Genomic DNA, 17,915 nt, shown 5'->3' with positions numbered 1-17,915 from the left:
TCCTATTGTAGTTGTTTTTCTAGATGTAGTTTTGTTGCTGGAGCAAATGAATAAATCCCTGGTATGCAGCTATTAATATGGCACATGCTTTTATCTTTATACTTGTTAGTAAAGACCATCAAAAGAAGTTGACCTTCATCTGGCAAGATAGCAATAATATGTCTTCACTGTCCTACCTCAGATGTATATCAACTTTTAGCCTGTTGTCATAATCTGGTCTGCAAAGACCTTGATTCACTTTCCTCTTTCATGGAACATCCTTACATTGAGGATACTATGCTTATTGGACATGGTGAGCAGAAAGCAGCAACTACTCTAGACACATCGATAAGACATTTGGGTACCAGAGAGTGCAGAAGATAAATCCCACGGAAATTTGAGGATCTGCTACTTTGGTGAAAGTTCTAGCGGTCCAATCATCTGATATATGAAGGGATTTCTCTTCATCAGTGAAGGTCGAGTTGCTATGTCAAGCTTCTGTTACTACTAAGAAAGACGCATGGTGCCTACTGGGTCTCCTGGCAATATATTTCTCATTTGCACATACTACTTTTACTTATTTACTTAGTGACCTAAAAAGCTATTTGTTTTAGGTAGGTCCCAGAATAAGAGTAGGTTCTACAACAGCCCAAGCTGACACGAAAGCTGTTCTGCCAATTGGATCATGTGATTCAGAAGACCTGAAGGTACTGGTAGTATTAGTGGTTCATAGGGATTCTGTTGGGAGCCTTTGGCAGGTTGCTATAAGTGAATCACAGCAGAGACCCTTAGAATTTTTTAGCAAAGCGATACCGTTCTCTGGGGGTGACTATTTTCCTTTTAAGAAACAGCTTTTGACTTGCTACTGGGCTTCAGAGGCTGAACATATGACCCTGAGCTAACAAAGTTACAATATAGCCTGCGCTGCCCATTCTGGGTATTGTCTGCCCTACTAAGCCATAAAGTTGGTCATGGACAGCAGCACTCCATTATCAAATGGAAGTGATATCAATAAGATACAATTTAAGCAGGTCTTGGAGGCACAGTAATTTGCATTAGGAAGTAGCTCAGATGCCAATGTCTTCTACTGATGCTGCATTTACTTCTTTCTCTCAACCACACTTATGGCCTCATGGGGAGTTCCCCACGATCAGTTGACTGAGGAAGAAAACATTTGAAGTTTGTTTACGGCCCATTCTTCATGATATTCAGGTACCACCTGGAAGTGGATAGCTGTAACAATATAATCCCACTTTGGGACAGCCCTGAAAGACTGTATTAAGGGGAAATATTTCCTGTAGGTGGGATTTTGAACAGGATATGTGGTTGTTCATTTTTTCTAGGATGATAGATGGCTAGACATATGGGTCTACATCAGTTCATGGGTGTGGCTAACGGTTTGCCTGGATGGTCAGCGACTTGGAAGGCACAAATGGAAAACTGATATGTGGAGAAGAGATATGTAAACAGATCTCTGCAAACGGAAACAGAATGTGAAGATGTTTGTGACCCACATGAGTGAGTTATGCTGGGCTCAGCCTCATGAACTTTCACTCGCCAGGGCCTATTTACACACAATCTCTGTTAAAGGCAGAGACCAACTCCAGCCCCCAATATGGCACTGTTCCCTGGGGCAATCAATCAGCTACCGGTGGCAGGTTGATTGCATTGGTTTGCTTCCATCACAGAAGGGATAGCACTTTGTTCCTACTCAATATGGAATTGCCTTTTCAGCTTGAAATGCTTCTGCCAAAACTACCATTTTGAACTGTCAAAATACTTTATCCAAATAGTAATTTACACAGCATCACCTTTGACCAAGAAACTCACCTCACAGCAAATGAAGAGAGGCAATGGATTCATGTTCACAGAATTCACTAGTCTTACCATGTTACCCATTATTCTGAAGCAACTGATGTATTAAAATGCTAGAATAGCCTTTTAAAGGCTCAGTTACAGCACTAGCTGGGTGGCAACACCTTTTGAGGCTGGGTCAAGGTCCTTCAGGTTGTGGTTAATGTTGTAAATCAATATCCATTATATAGTGCTATTTCTACCATAGCAAGCTGCACAAGTCTAGGAAGCAAAAGGTAGAAATGGAAGTTGTTCTCATGATCAACCATAGTGATCCACTGGCACAATTTTTTTTTCATCCCCACAATTTCAGGCTCTACGTCTCTAGAAGTCTTAGTTCCAAAAGAAGAAATGCTTCCACCAGGGATACAACAAAGATTCCATTGAACTCACAGTTGAGAAGACTGCCAGTTGGCCACTTTGAGCTCCTAATGCCACTGAATCTACAGGCATATAAAGAAAGGGGTTATTACACTGGCTGTGGTGAATGATCTTAACTATCAAGGGAAAATTAAGTTGTTACCATGGAATGGCTATGTCTAGAATGCAGGACACCCTCTAGGAAAACTTTTAGTATACTCACATTTTGTGATTATTAAGTCAGTGTAAAACTACAACAACTTCTAATTCAAGCAAAACTGTTAATGGTCCAGACCCTTTAGGAATAAATTTGGAAATAGATAAGGAACTGTGACTAGTTACGGGGCTTGATAAGAAAATATGAATGGGTAGTATACGAAGGCAGTCATAAATATCAGCTATGACCACATGACCATTGCAGAAAAGTAGACTATAATAGTATGGGTTGGACACGGTGGCTCACGCCTGTAATCCCATCTCTTTGGGAGGCTGAGGCAGGTGGATCACCTGAGGTCTAGAGATTGAGACCATCCTGGCAAACATGGCAAAACTCTGTCTCTACTAAAAATAGAAAAAAATTAGCTGGGTGTGGTGATGCACACCCTCAGAAGGCTGAGGCAGGAGAATTGCTTGAATTCAGGAGGGAGGCGGAGATTGCAGTGAGTTGAGATCGCACCACTGTACTCCAGCCTGGGTGACAGAGTGAGACTCTGCTTCAGAAAAAAAAAGTTATGAATACTTACTTTGATGTGCATATTATGTATATATTAACCAAATATTATTGTTTTCTTCCTTCCTTCTCATCTCCTTATCTAATATAACATATGTTAACTTTATATCTCAATACTTAAGTTACAAAATATCAAAAGGTGACATGTGAATCAGGAGAAGAATAAAAGATTACACAAATCAAAAAGAGGACTTTTTACTCTCTTTTGGTAAAAGAATTAACACAGGGCTCAATAAACTATGGCTCATGGGTTGGTCATCTATTTTTATAAATAAGTTTTTATTGGAACACAGTCATGTTCATTCACTTATGCACTTTCTATGGCTGCTTTCATAATACAATACTAGCATTGAATAGTTGCAAAAGAAACCATGTGACCTATAAAACCTAAAATATTTGCTATCTGGCTCTTTAAGAAAAAGTCTCTGACCCCTAAGTGACCATAAGTTTGGTTGCATGGTGATAACTGTATTATGTTAGGCAGAAGCATTACTTTATTATTTTCTTTATTTAGAGGTTAAGTATGGAGATCCGTATGATTGCAAACTTGGCAAAGGATAGACTAAGGTGGCTTTGTAATTTGTAGCCTTGACTAGGCTGAACTACATTTCCCAGAATTCTCTTTCTTGAATATTTCCAGTTAGGCTGTATTTCAAGAGAGATTCCCTTGGGCGATTTGGAGACTGTAAATGAAGCAATAGCCATTTTGAAACTCACATACCTTGTCTGTTTCCTTGTTGATGTGAGGCAGTAGCCAGGATTGGAATTGCTTCATTTTCCCCTGGATCCTCCTTCAGCTTCTCTGACTCCTGGGCCAGGAAAAGAGAGAGAGAGAAAGAGTGAGTGTGTGTGTGTGTGTGAGCTTAGTTTCATGACAAAGGGCTCGGGCTTCTTTATGACCAAGGTCAGAGGCAACAAGAATAAACACAAGTTTTTGCTTGTCCTATTGGCTCAAGCTTGTGCTTATGGGTTCCAGCTTGTTCTTGCTCTTCCTACTTTACATCTTAACTGCCTGCCCTGAGGACTTGTAGCTCCAGCATCAGATGCAATGACAATACCCTTACAGAGACTGGTATTTAACCAGCAACCACAACTGCATAAAGTAAAATCTCTATAACACATTTATATATTTCTTAAGGGGTCATTGTCTTTGATAAAACCCTGACTGATACATGTAATAAACATTTATGAAACGGCATTTAAATGTTCTAGGAACTGATTTTTTTTTTTTTTTTTTTGCTATCCTCTTGTTAATTTCTAAGTCTTATTGCATTTTGTTCAATAGATACGCTTATTTTGAATGCTTCTTTTTGGAGTTTATGAAATTTTCTTTATGGCCTAATACATGGTTAGTTGTAACTCTTTCCACATGTTTCTGAACAATGTATAATCTCTGTAGAGTGCAAAATTCTATATAACTGTTACCATGTTATATTAACTCTTGCTATACTTAGTTAATTTTGGGTATTTTATATCTGTTATAGAGAATTGTGTTAACTTCTAACATGAGTGTCATTCTGTTAATTTCTCCCTGTAAAATGCTAGAAACTTTTCATACGTTTTTGAAACTATATTGGTAGGTGCATGGAAGTTCATGACTAATAGCGTTTCTTGGTGGACTGTATATTTTATCAATATGAAATACCCATTTTTATCCCTTTTAATGTTCTTATACCATATTAGTATTTGCCATTCCTATTGAATTAATAATTGAGGTAATATATAATGTGTTTGGTTTCTCACGTCTGACAATAATAAGCAGGAAATAAATAGAGGCCGCTATTATTATTGTTATCCTTATAAGAAATATTATTCTACATCCCACAGTGTGTATTAGTCTCTTTGGAAGAAAAAGAGGGAAAGAAAGGACTGAAGTACTTCAGATTAAGAAAGATAGTAACTGCCTCTCAGGCACTGTACACCGATGCTTAGAGTTTCTTCTCCTCTAAACAAGGTGATGGAAACTCCAGGAAAGAGAGCCCCAGGCTTGGACAAATCACCAGAAAGCCTGCCAAGAGTCCTCTTAGGCAGCCAAGAGAATACAGCAGAAACAGATTTTCTTGTTGGATCTTGGCCTTTTTGCTTTTGAGGCCCAGCTGAAACTAGGAAGGGTAAAAGCAAAACAAGGTCAGACCCAGTAATAAATGTGTTCCTGTGGTTGGAAGGTCAGAATTATCTCTTCAGAGATCCCTTTGAATTCATATATATATACATGTATTTTCTAATTCTGATAATAACCCTCTGACGCAGGACTGATGCACTTCATTTCCAGATGAGGAAACCGGTGTTCGCAGAGGCAAGAGATGTGGTCAAAGTCACAGAGCCAGTAAATGCAGAGCCAGGGTTTGAGTTCAGCTATAGCCCCCAAATCCACTCTTTCTACTCTGCCGTGCTGCTTCTCAAAGCAGCTCTCAGTAAGTCATCCTGGTGAAGGGCAATGAATTTGGGGTCAGGTCCAACCTTCAGCAAGAGCTAGGATAAAAGTGCAAAATAGAGAGGAAGCCACGAAATATAAATGTTTGGAAATGTTGGAGAAAGGCTCAGACCCATGTTGAAGCTACTCCCTGAACTCTGTGCTCTTTTCCAAATGGACAGAATTGTGATGGGAGATACAACCATAATTCCTCTGAATGATGTTTCTCGGGTCTGAAGAGATGGGATGCACTGGGGATTCTCTCAGCCTTGCCATTTGAGAATGGAGAAGCAGGGAGAAAGAGAAGGGCTGGAATTAGAAATTCAAATGCAATCTGATGAAACTACTTTCGACTTCACAGTTATTAACCCCAAGCTGGCTCATTCCTCTAAATCTTGAGCCCGTCTTAAATGTGTTATACATTAACCACCAGAAATTACTGATCTCTCTTTCCATATGGCCAGTACATCTCCCCACCACTGGAGTGGAAGAGGCAATAAATGCTGAATAAGACATTTCTTTAGGAAAGACCAAGAGCAAACACATTCTAAAGATGGGGTGATGAGTAACCTTGTAAAAAATGGAGGCCCAGTGCAGGAAAGAAACACGTTACTTTGAAGGATCTGCTAGGGATTTTTTTTTTAAAAAAAACTAGGGAAGTCCGCCCCAGGCACATTCATTCAAATAATAAAATGAGAATGGTGTTTGCAAGAATTCAAAAAGGTCCTTAAACTCCTTTCTAGTCAGAATAGATTATTACAAAATGTTCAAGATAGCTCTTCAGAATTTCATTTGATGACCTTGACATGAATTTAAGCAAAGCCTTAAAAGTTGAATTGGTAGAGTGATTAAAAGTATGTGATGTTCCTTGCAGAGAGGTGTTCATTTGATGAGAAACTGGAGAAAAGCTTTTTCCTTACAATGTTATTGCAGCTCTTTGCAAGAACTTTAGTAAATTCTGGCTTCTGTCCTAGGTTAAGTTAATTAGTAGTAAGTAATTAGTAGTATAGGTAAAGATAATTAGTGTATATAAGATAATGATTGAAGTTAAATCAACCAAGGATGAGGATGGAAAGGTGTGGGGGATGGCACAGGCCAAGTCCTGGAATTAATTGCCAGAGGCAAACTGAGTGAGGCTTCTGAGTAGGCTCTGGGCCAGGTGCTAATCAGAATGATCTGCTCTAAAGAGATCTTTGATGTTGGTTCATTCTTCATGGAATTCCTGGGATTGAAAGACAGGGGCAGCCTACCAAAGCCCTACTTGATTTGCAATTTTTTATAAGATAGGTCTGGTGAATAAGATCTAATTTTCATTACTCCCAAATTAAGTGACAGCATTTCACCCAATTTCTACTTTGGTGAATTCAGTGGATGAAAAGGGTCAAACTCTGTAAAATATTTGAAGAGAGTTATTCTGAGCCAAGTGTGAGTAACTATGGCTGGTGACAGCCCTCAGGAGATTCTGAGAACATGTGCCCAAGTTAGTTGGGGTGCAGCCTGGCTTTATACATTTTAGGGAGACATGAGCCACCAGTCAAATACATTTAAGACATACATTGGTTCAGTCCAGAAAGGCAGGATAACTCCAAGCTTCCAGGTTATAAGTAGATTTAAAAGTTTTCTCATTGGCAATTGGTTGAGTGATTATCCATAGAAAGGAATTGTCTAGGTTATGATAAGACGTTGTGGAGACCAAACTTCTATCATACAGATGAAGCCTCCAGATAGCAGGTTTCAGAGAGAATAAACTGTGAATGTTTCTTATCAGACTTAAGGTCTGTGTTGATGTTAATGCTGGAGGGTATATAAGGGCAGACCCTCACTTCCCGTCATGACCTGAACCAGACTTTCAGGTTAAATTTTAGAGCACCCTGGCTGAGGAGGAAGTCCATGCAGATGGTTGGGGGGAGGGGGCCTTAGAATTATTTTTGGTTTTCAATTCACAATGCGGAACTCTTTCATTGAAGGTGTTGTTACAGGAAAGGGGTCCTGATCTGAACCCCAAGAAAGGGTTCTTGGATCTCATGCAAGAAAGAATTCAGGGTGAGTCCATAAAGTGAAAGCAAGTTTATTAAGAAAGGAAAGGAATAAAAGTATGGCTACTCCATAGACAGAGCAGCTCAGAGGGCTGCTGGTTGCCCATTTTTATGGTTATTTCTTGATAATATGCTAAACAAGGGGTGGATTATTCATGTCTCTCCTTTTTAGACCATATAGAATAATCCCGGTGTTGCCATGGTGTTTGTAAACTGTCATGGTGCTGGTGGGAGTGCAGCAGTGAGGACGACCAGAGGTCACTCGCTTTGCCATCTTGGTTTTGGTGGGTTTTAGTCAGCTTTTTTTCACTGTAGCCCGTTTTATCAGCAAGGTCTTTATGACTGTATCTTGTGCTGAAATGTCAGTCTCATCCTGTCACTTAGAATGCCTTAACCATCTAAGAATGCAGCCCAGTAGGTTTCAGCCTTATTTTAGCCAGCTCCTATTGAAGATGGAGCTGTTCTGGTTCACACACCTCTGACAGAGTGGCTCACTATGCCTTAGGAAGGAGTTTATACCCACATCACAAGAACATACTGTGAACCTATCTTCCTTCTCAGTCTTCTCCAAGAGATCTGAAGCCACTTACCGGGTAAGTGTAATTGAGAGAAAGGGAAACATTCAAAACATTTAGGGGCATTTCAACAATGACCATAGACTTACACAAATTTTTTGGAGTCCAGAACCACATTAGTATCAACGCTTATGAGGAAGAGGTATTAAGTGGAATTTTGATCCAGTGCCCTCATAATAGGTCATGTGAGAGCCCAAACCCTCATCTCATGGTTATCTTCCCTTACCTAAGACAGACAGAATACAGATAGAACTAGACAACCTCAGCAACTAGAAGAATCCTTACATTGACTTCTTGACTCATAGAGTATGGACTACTATAATAGGAAGGGCCAAGTGTAAGTTCTTGGAGCATCTCCTCATCAGCAAAATACTTATAGAAAAGCAGTATTACCCCATGGTACGTATCACACCTGGCCATACATTGTACAATTAGTTGTTTGTATATGGTCTGTTTCCTTCTCTAGAATGCAATCTCCTTGGTTTGATATTTTGTTTGCCCTGTTTATTGCTCTATTCCCAGCTCCTAGAACAATGACTGACATATAATAAGTGCTCAATAAGTATTTATTGAATAGACAGATGAATACATTTCTGAGGGAAATATCAGAAATCAGGGCCATCCTCAAAGGTGAAAGATACAGATGTGGCAACTCCTACTATATTCCTACTTTATTTTCCATTTAGCCAGTGAAGAACATGGTTGAGTGTTGAAAGTGGACTACCATAAACTTAATCAGCTGGTATTTCCCACTGCTACTTTTGTTCCAAATGCAGGAGCAGATCAATACCACTGACACCTGGAACGCAGCTAATAATATGTTAAATGCTTTCATTTTTTTCCCCAGCCCAACAAATAGAACACCTTAGACAAGGTGCTTTTGCTTGGCAATGACAACAGTACAACACTGGTATCCTAATTCAGCTATATATAAATAAACCTTTGTCAATGCACCATATTTGCTATACTGAACCTTGACCATCTCAGGACATTATTCTGGTTTCCTCTATTGATGAAATCATGCTTATAAGACTGTGTATTTGTAACTATTTTTGCGTATCAAATTACCCCAAAGTTTAATGGATTAAAGAAAAAGTAATTATTTACTTCTCATGGCTTTTGTGGGTAAAAAATTAAGATAGAGAAAAGTGGGAAAGGCTTATCTCTGTTCCCTGACAAATGAGGCCTCAGCTGTAGGACATGAAGGCTGGCTTCTGGAATAATCTGAAGGTTTCTCCACTCATATGCCTGGCAATTGATGCTCTCTCTTGGCTAGCTGGGTTCTGAAGGCATGTGGAGAGGAGAGAGGGAGAGAGAGAGAAAGAGAGAAAGAGACAGAGAGAGAAAGCATCCTTCTTATGACTTAGTCTTGAGAGTCACATAGCATCACTTTGCTTATAGTTCATTGGTTGGAGGAGTCATAAACTCCCACCCAGATTAAAGAAGTGGAAACCTAGATTACATCTATTAGTGGGAGGAGTGACAATAACATTGTAAGAAAAGTATGTGGGATGGGATAAATGTAAGGTTTGAGTATCTTTGAAAATACACTGAAGCCTCTATCCATACTTCTTTAGTTGCTGTGTATAAAACAAAATGTAATCAGTTGCCGTGTATAAAACAAATTCTTCTCTCTTCTTCCCACTGTTCTATATAGATGTATCTGTGGTGTTTAACTTCAAAATTTAGTCTCTAGATTTTAGAACCTCAACATGGGATTGTATTGAACCAAAGAAGAAGTTAAATCACCCAAAAATCCGGTATACAGTGTCTGATGAAACTGTGGATTGTCTCATTTTGGCAAGGATGTGACAACATTTTTGGTTATTATGAAGAAAAGCTGCATTATATTTAGTGGTGTGTGTGTGTGTGTGTGTGTGTGTGTGTAAAAGTATAAAAACAAAGGAGCATGGTGTATATGAATATTGAATACTCGCAGGGCTGATATTTTACAGATAAATTTATTTGCAGCTTAAAATAACCTGAATTCATTTCTGTTGCTTGCAACCATGAAACCCAACTGATACTCCTTCTTATGTCAGAGAGACTAATAGCCGTCACAGGAATAGAACCAAATTGCATCAGCCAAACCAACAGCTGTGATAGAGGCAGCAATGGCAGTGGTGACAGAAGTTTTTGCTGCCAGCTGAAGACACCAGGAAAATGGCACTGTGGCTACAATAAGGATTAAATGAGCCAACCTTTGAAAAGCACTTAAAATAGTAACTAGGTAGTGAGAAGCATGTTAAGCATTGTTGAACAAAAACAAATTAAGTAGTGCTAGCAAAAAAAAGTTAAAGCTAAACAACATGTAAGACGTTTGGAATTTCCACAAGGGAAGAGAGGGGATCCAGAAGGTTAAATGTCCCAGTTCTTCTATGATGGTGGTTCAGAGACAGAGGCTTTTGTTACCTTTGAGATGGTTATTTGTGTCTAGGCTGTCTTCTGGCAGACAAAGATTCCTCACTCCCACTCTATTGCCATCTTAGTCCAGCCTACCATTATCTCCTGCCTGGACTGCTGCAATATCCTACTAATTGGTTTCCCCATTTCCATTCTTTTTTTTTTTTTTTTTTTTTTGAGACGGAGTTTCGCTCTTGTTACCCAGGCTGGAGTGCAACGGCGTGATCTCGGCTCACCGCAACCTCTGCCTCCTGGGTTCAAGCAATTCTCCTGCCTCAGCTTCCTGAGTAGCTGGGATTACAGGCACGCACCACCATGCCCAGCTAATTTTTCTGTATTTTTAGTAGAGACGGGGTTTCACCATGTTGACCAGGATGGTCTCGATCTCTTGACCTCGTGATCCACCCGCCTCGGCCTCCCAAAGTGCTGGGATTACAGGCTTGAGCCACCACGCCCGGCTCCCATTTCCATTCTTAACCTGTCTATAATTTGTTTTTCACATTGTAATCAGAATGATGAATGGGAAATAGGATCTAAATGAAAATCCCCCATTGTCTTTTCATTGCCAATGCCTGTTAGTATTTCAGTGTTTATTCAATGTTCCCCTAATCTTGTAATGTTTTCCTCAGGTGAGCATGCTAGAAGAGTAGCAAGCTCTCAATATCGTACATATCTCTAGGGAGCTGACTGTTTCTAGTGAAAAATAACATCAACGAAATTAATATTACACCAATTTAATGAAATGTATGATGGTTACCATACAGAATGGCAATGAAATGTAATCAGTGCATGAGTATATCAGGGTATTAGAGTATAATCAGGGAAGCCAACCACCTTAAGTATTATGGAATAAAATATTTATTATAAAAACAAGATCCTTCACAATTATGGGGAAATTTCAGGATATAAAGCCCAAAAAAGGGAGTTGGAGGAGAGAAAATCACTAATCAACCCTCCTGACACATTGGCATGACTGGGCAAGTCAGAGCCTGCTAGGGAATTGGGGAAGCCAGGCACATCCAGATGCTAGAGTAGGACCATGAAGGAGACCTGGTGGAGAAATCCATGGTGAGCTACTGTCTTTGCATCTGATAGTGGGTGTGGGGTCACTGTGAGTCAGCAGATCCAGCAATTAAGAAGAAGAATTAGAAACAGAGTGGAAAGAGCCAGGCTGACGTAGAACATATCAGCACCTCTGCATATCTGTCTCTCATTGCAGCTAACCACAGCAACCTTTAGAGACTCGTAGTCCTGCTTCATTTCTGCCTTCTAAGTCTTTTGTAAATTTTTCTTTTGAATAACTCTAACACAGATGCATACAGGGAAGGAGATTCTGGGAAAAGGTGTTCTACAACAAATATGTAGAGAAATTACTAATGCGTATTTCTTTTAAACCACTTAATCAAATCGCTAGGTTTTGCCTTCTCACTTGATTGATTAATGTATTATTTAAGCAAGATTAATTTTTATTGTTTTCTCTTTTTAAATATTTTTACATCATCATCATCACCACAATCACACAAACATGCAGAGACACACACAATACACACTGACATACAAATATCAGAAACTATGGGATGCCTTTAAGTTGTGTTATAGTACCATCACCTGAAATCGAGGTTCTTGTTCAACTGACTTCTTGCAGGAGCACTATTGGGAAAGAGGAGTGAGGGGAGCTGGAAGGAGAAGGGTAAGAACATGGTCTCAGCTGGAAATTACCTTAAGTCTAATTCTATGGGAAGCTCTGTAGCATAAATTGCACTAACGTTAGTTCCACCTCAAGGCAAAGGCACCAGCTCTTCACACCCCTCTGACAGTTAGTCATTGACCCAGCTCTGCTGTGGGGGAGGTGGGTGATTGCAGGCCAGTTCTCCAGAGAGAGCTGGCAGCTGTGAGTGTTATTAGCCAATACTCAGGTGGTAAAGGGGATAGGATGGGACCCACCAGCATTCATTCCACCATGCTTTAGGAGAAGAAAACTTCATATATGGAGTGTCTGGAAATTCAGCCAGCTGGGGCAAAAGGCCCAGAGTGTAATCCCGTTTCCACTTCCTCTGTTCCTGCTGTGATCTCAGAGATATTTCCAATTCTGCGGCAGTTTGGTCTTCTGGCTCCTACTTTTAGATATCCTTCTGTAGTTCAGTGTTTGGTTATGGATGCTACATTTGCATACCACCATTGGCCTTCTAGTTCTTGCCTCTGTTCTTTTTTTTTCTTTTTTTTTGAGACAGAGTTTCACTCTTGTTGGCCAGGCTGGAGTACAATGGCACGATCTCAGCTCACTGCAACCTCCGCTCCCCTTGCCCGGGTTCAAGCGATTCTCCTGACTCAACCTCCAGAGTAGCTGGGATTACAGTCATGTACCACCATGCCTGGCTAATTTTGTATCTTTAGTAGAGACCAGGTTTCACCATGTTGGTTAGGCTGGTCTTGAACTCCTGACGTCCGATGATCCACCCACCTCGGCCTCCCAAACTGCTGGGATTAGAGGCATGAGCCACCACACCCAGCCACCTCCACTCTTCTGTTACTGGCCTTAGGTTGTCTGGGGCTCATATTTCGGTGCTCATTTCTAATTCAGGCTCTCTTCTGCCCTGGTACCCCTCTTCCCACCTCAGCATTGTCATGTGCATATAATCACATCCATAAAAAGATAAAGGGTTTCAACACAGTAGCTGTTCTTTTTGTCTGTTCCCAAAAACTGCCCCTATGATCATATTTGGTATGATTTCACTATTCCTCTCTTTTTTATTCTGCATTAGTTATTTACTGCTGCATAACAAATTACCCCCCAAAACTTAGCAGCTTAAAACAACAAGCATTATTTGATAGTTTCTGTGTGTTGGGAATTTGGAAGCACCCTAGCAGGGTGGTTGTGGCCCAGAGTCTTTCATAAGATTGCAGTCAAGATGTCAGTGTGGCTGCAGTCATTTGAAGGCTCAACTGGGCTAGAAGATGTCATTCTGAGATGGCTTACTCACATGGCTCGTTGCTAGAAGGCCTCAGCGTCTGGCTGGCTGTTGGTAGGAGCCACCCCTGTTTCTTACCATGTGGTTTTCTCTTCATAGGGCTACTTAACTGTCCTCATGACATGGCTGCTGACTTCTCCAGAGTAAGGTGATTCAAGTGAGAGTGACAGGTATAGGAGGCAGAGAAATTCTAGGCAGAAAAAGGTGGAGTCCCTGGTGAAGCCCCACCCTTAAGCCAAAAACTGTGGCCCAATTCACTTATATCCCTGTTTTCCTGCTTGAATGTTGCCTTTTCCTAAACCACGCTGGCCACCACACTTCCCATCCTGTACTCATAAAAACCTCAAATTCCACTGGCAGAAGAGCGGAGCAACACAGCAGAGAGGGAGAGAATTATCTGCACATCAAAGAAGTGGGGTCCAAGGAACCCTTCCATCTCAAGAGCAAAGTGGAAGCTGCTATGTCCTTACGATCTAGTCTCAGAAGTTACAGAGGGTTACTTGTGCCAAAACTACTCCTTAGAAGTGAGTCACTAAATCCAGTCCACACTCAAGGGAAGGGGCTTCAGCTCCATTTCTCACAGAGAGGAATGTAAATAATTTGTGGACATACATTAGAACAAACACATACCCCACCACACTAGGGGGCCCTTGAGTAGCTGCTGCCTGGTTTGCACATTCACCAGGGATGCTTGAGGATTGATGTAGGGGATTCGGAACCAAGAGGCTGAGATTTACCTCCTCTAAGGGATGATCACATGACTAGCATTCCAGGGCATCTAAGAAGTGGTGGGAGGAGGGGGATACACAGTGATGGAAAAAGGTATAGGGAAAAATGGCCCCTGGAGACAGACAGATTGGGGTTCCAGTCTTTACTTTGGCATTTCCAACATGGCTTAGACAAACCACTTAATTCAACAAAAAACAAAGCATGTGTTAGACACTGCACTGGATACTGAAGACAGAGTGCTGAAAAAAAATTCACTCTTGGGACACTTACAGTCTGGATAAGCAGACAGACATTGAACAAGTCATTTTCATTGTGATGAGGATTATTTGTCATCGGAGCACATCCCAAAGGGAGTTTGTCTTATCTAAAGAATTAGGGAAGATCTTCTTGAGGAAGTGACATTTAAGTTGAGATTCTGAGGATGATTAAGAGTTGGCTGGATGAGAAGAAAAGATGATGCAAAGTTCATGAGGTACCAAGACCCTTGAACTTCCAAGAAGTTGAAAGGAAGCCAGAGAAGCAGGAGTATTGATGAAAGAGACTGGGGGGTGAGATAAGGCTGGAAAGCTGGGCAGGGACTCATATCACCCTGAGTCTCAGGGGCCATATTAAAGCTGGGGAGCCATATCTATAGGGCTGTGGCCAACTATTGACTGTATTGACTGTTATAGCAGTGGTATGGCTTGATGAGATTTGTATTTTATAAAAATTTCTCAGGTTATACTATAGGGAGTGGGTTAAAGGAGGATACAGTGGATGTGGCTGGCCCATTTAGGGAGCACTGCAGGAGTCCTAGTGAGGAGGTGATGGTAGCAGTGGAGGTGAGAGGCCATGAGGAGGGGAGCAGCAGACAGGGCCCGACCACTGACTGTGGGCTAGGGACTGAGGAATCAAGGAACAAGAGTCAGATTTTTCAGTGGCAATGGTGAGTGGTGGATGGTGGGGGTAGAGTATGCATTTGGCTTTAGACATATGGTGTTTCAGGGACCTGTGAGATATCCAAGCACAGATGTTGTAAAGGCCTGGAGCTCCGAGAAAGGGCTGGGCTCAGAAGGTCACTGTGAGTCTAGACATGCATGCTGCAATGAAAGTTCCTGGATGAATGAGATGGCCTCAGATTCGTGAAGCACAATTTCAGGCCATGTCCTAAGGAACCTCAGTATTTAAGGTGCAGGGAGAAATGGAGCCAGCAAAAGTCCTGAGAAGGAGCAGTGAGGGAGGAGGAGGAAAACCTGGAGAGTATAATGTCACTGAGCCAAGGCAATGGTGTTTTTAGGGAAAGCAGTAAATGGAATTACTTTTAATTAGGATAATTATAATCTTCTCTCATAGAACTCTTGGGAGGGTTAAATTAGATAACATATAAAAAATATCTCAGTACTTCATAGAGTCTTGTCAATGTGAGGTGTTTTCTTTAGCAGGGAAATAGGTGTAGGGGGTAAAGGTTGGAGGAGGGGAGAAATCCAGGATGCCCCTTCTGAAGTAGCTTCTTAGCACCTGATACATTCAAGCCCCTTCTAAAGTAACTAACCAGCATCTAGCACATCTAAAGCAAACTTTCAGTAATTTATTGATATTTGGGGCCAGCCAGCCTTTGATATAGTACAGTATAATTGCTAGAAAAGAGAAAAGATTCTCCCACTTTTTCTTTTTTTTTTTGAGATGGAGTCTTGCTCTGTTGCCCAGGATGGAGTACAGTGGCGTGATCTTGGCTTGCTGTAACCTCCGCCTCCCGGATTCAACAGATTCTCCTGCCTCAGCCTCCTGAGTAGCTGGGACTACACACATGCACCACCATGCCCAGCTAGTTTTGTATTTTTAGCAGAGATGGGGTTTTACCATGTTGACCAGGCTGGTCTTGAACTCCTGACCTCAGGTAATCCACCTACCTTGGTCTCCCAAAGTGCTAGGATTACAGACGTGAGCCACTGAGCCCAGCCACTCCCGTTTGTAAAAAGAAAAAACAAATTGTAATCCCCAAAACAAACAAACAAAAAAATTCTACCTGTTTAATATTGCCTAAAAATTCCTTCCAGGGAAGACCTAAGAAACCATTTTATTCCATAATAAAAGGTTTTAAATAAAAATACCTGGGGCAGTTACCACTGTAATGTGTATAATGATGTGATCAGATACCGTGTGTGTGTGTGTGTGTGTGTGCGTGCGCGTGTGTGTATGTGTGTGTGTGTGTGTGTGTGTGTGTGTGTGTGTGTGTGTTCTAAGACTTTAGGAAGGCATCCAGAATGAGGAAGGAGCAGGGAACAGAGGGTCAGAGGGGTGGGGAGGCCAGGGCTTGGTCACTGAGGGGAAACAGAAGGGGTTGGAGACACCCAAGGCAAATTTCACGACTTCTCAGTTTCACAGTTTTGCTTCAGGCAGTATTGGTTTCTCTTTACATCTGTTCAGAAAAAAAAACTTTTGTGCAAATATACATTATGTCCATCTGGGGTGGTTGGTGGCAACCCTTACCTCAGCAGAAACTATGCATCTCTCCCATGTGTGTCACAGAAATGTATTCTTCTCTGGCAAGTGTAGGTGACCGAATGTCTAGAGCCTAAATACAGCAGATTCCCATACCTGTCCCCTTTAGGGTATGGGTAGTTTGGGCGGACCCATGAGTTAATGCACTGAACAAATGTGGGAATCACTAAAGCTGGGCCTTTTATATGGTGCACCTGAGTGAATGATCCTAGGAAACTGACCTCCCCTTCACTTTCCCAGTAGACACTTAGGAATACGCAGGGGTTGTTACTAGTTACTTATACCTAGTGAGCAGGCAGGTGCCAAGCTAGAGTCTCCAGAACAGAATGAAGGGCTAAGAGAATGATGATCCTTTCTCCCATTCCATGAGAACTGTAAAGGGAGCTTCTGATGACTGGCCACCTCTGCAGCCCAGTGTGGTTGCGTCATAGCAAGGGCAGCAGTGCTACTCTTGGTCAGTGAAGGCTGCTGAGTCTCCATCTGTGTGTAATCGGCTGTGTCAGGGCCTGTGAGGCTATTTCCGTCAATCACTGTAATCTGCACAATCAGGCTTTTATTGTATGAAACTGTTCCTTTTCTGGGTTCCATTTATGCCCTTGCAGTATATTAAACCCATGAAATTATCTGTTATAATGGATTTTTGAATAATTAACTGAAGGTGGCCTTTTAATTCAACTTAACTAAATTTGTACTTACTAAGCACTCACTACGTGCACTCCTATTGGAGGCCAGAGAGGTAGAACAATCCTTGTCTTCAGGGGCTCATGACAATGAGGACTCCTCTCACACGGCCACAGTTATCTCCCCTTATGCCTTTCTCCCCATTGCCCCCCTACTCCATAGCTCCTGGACTGGAGGCAGAACTGCTGAAGAAGCTCCAGGGGGTCTCAGGCTCACCCTGGCTGTTCTGCTTTCTGCCTAAGCCTGCTTCTGGTAACCAGATGCTGTCGCCATCTTCTCTGTGTCTCATTATGGCCTTCCTTGGATGTTGGCAAGCATCTGCACGACCAGCCTCTGAGTCTTTCTTGTCAGAAGCAATGCCATCGTCTTTCCATACCATTCTGGTATGAACTCCACTCGCCACACTCTACACACATTATGTCCTCTGGTCCAGTGGCAACCTGGCCCATCCCTGTTTGAAACATCCTTACTTTGCCTGCAGACTGAACTCCCAACATCTATAGTTAGGTCTAGACTCCTAGTATATGCACCTGCCCTCTTTCCCCTAATTCTAGTGAACATACCTAATTCTAGAATTTTCTGCCTTAATAATCAGTCCTATCCTATTTCAATTAATCATGGATGTGCATCTGTTTCTTGAGTTATAACACAAGAAAGGAAGAAAAAAGAAATACAAGACAACATGCATACAAGTGTGCAATGGTG

The 17,915-nt window shown here is 41.5% G+C and overlaps 1 long non-coding RNA gene across 1 annotated transcript in view; it reads right to left on the bottom strand.

The window, feature by feature from the left end:
- LOC141581051 (uncharacterized) overlaps positions 1–17,915 on the bottom strand; it is a 285,372-nt gene that overhangs the window by 24,926 nt on the left and 242,531 nt on the right. The window contains exon 6 of the long non-coding RNA XR_012513494.1: positions 3,645–3,732. This is a non-coding gene — a long non-coding RNA (uncharacterized LOC141581051). The remainder of the gene's footprint in view (positions 1–3,644; positions 3,733–17,915) is intronic.

This window comes from Saimiri boliviensis, chromosome 1 (genome assembly GCF_048565385.1).
Source record: "Saimiri boliviensis isolate mSaiBol1 chromosome 1, mSaiBol1.pri, whole genome shotgun sequence".
Classification (NCBI taxonomy): Eukaryota; Metazoa; Chordata; class Mammalia; order Primates; family Cebidae; genus Saimiri; species Saimiri boliviensis.
This window is presented reverse-complemented; position numbering and strand designations above follow the sequence as displayed.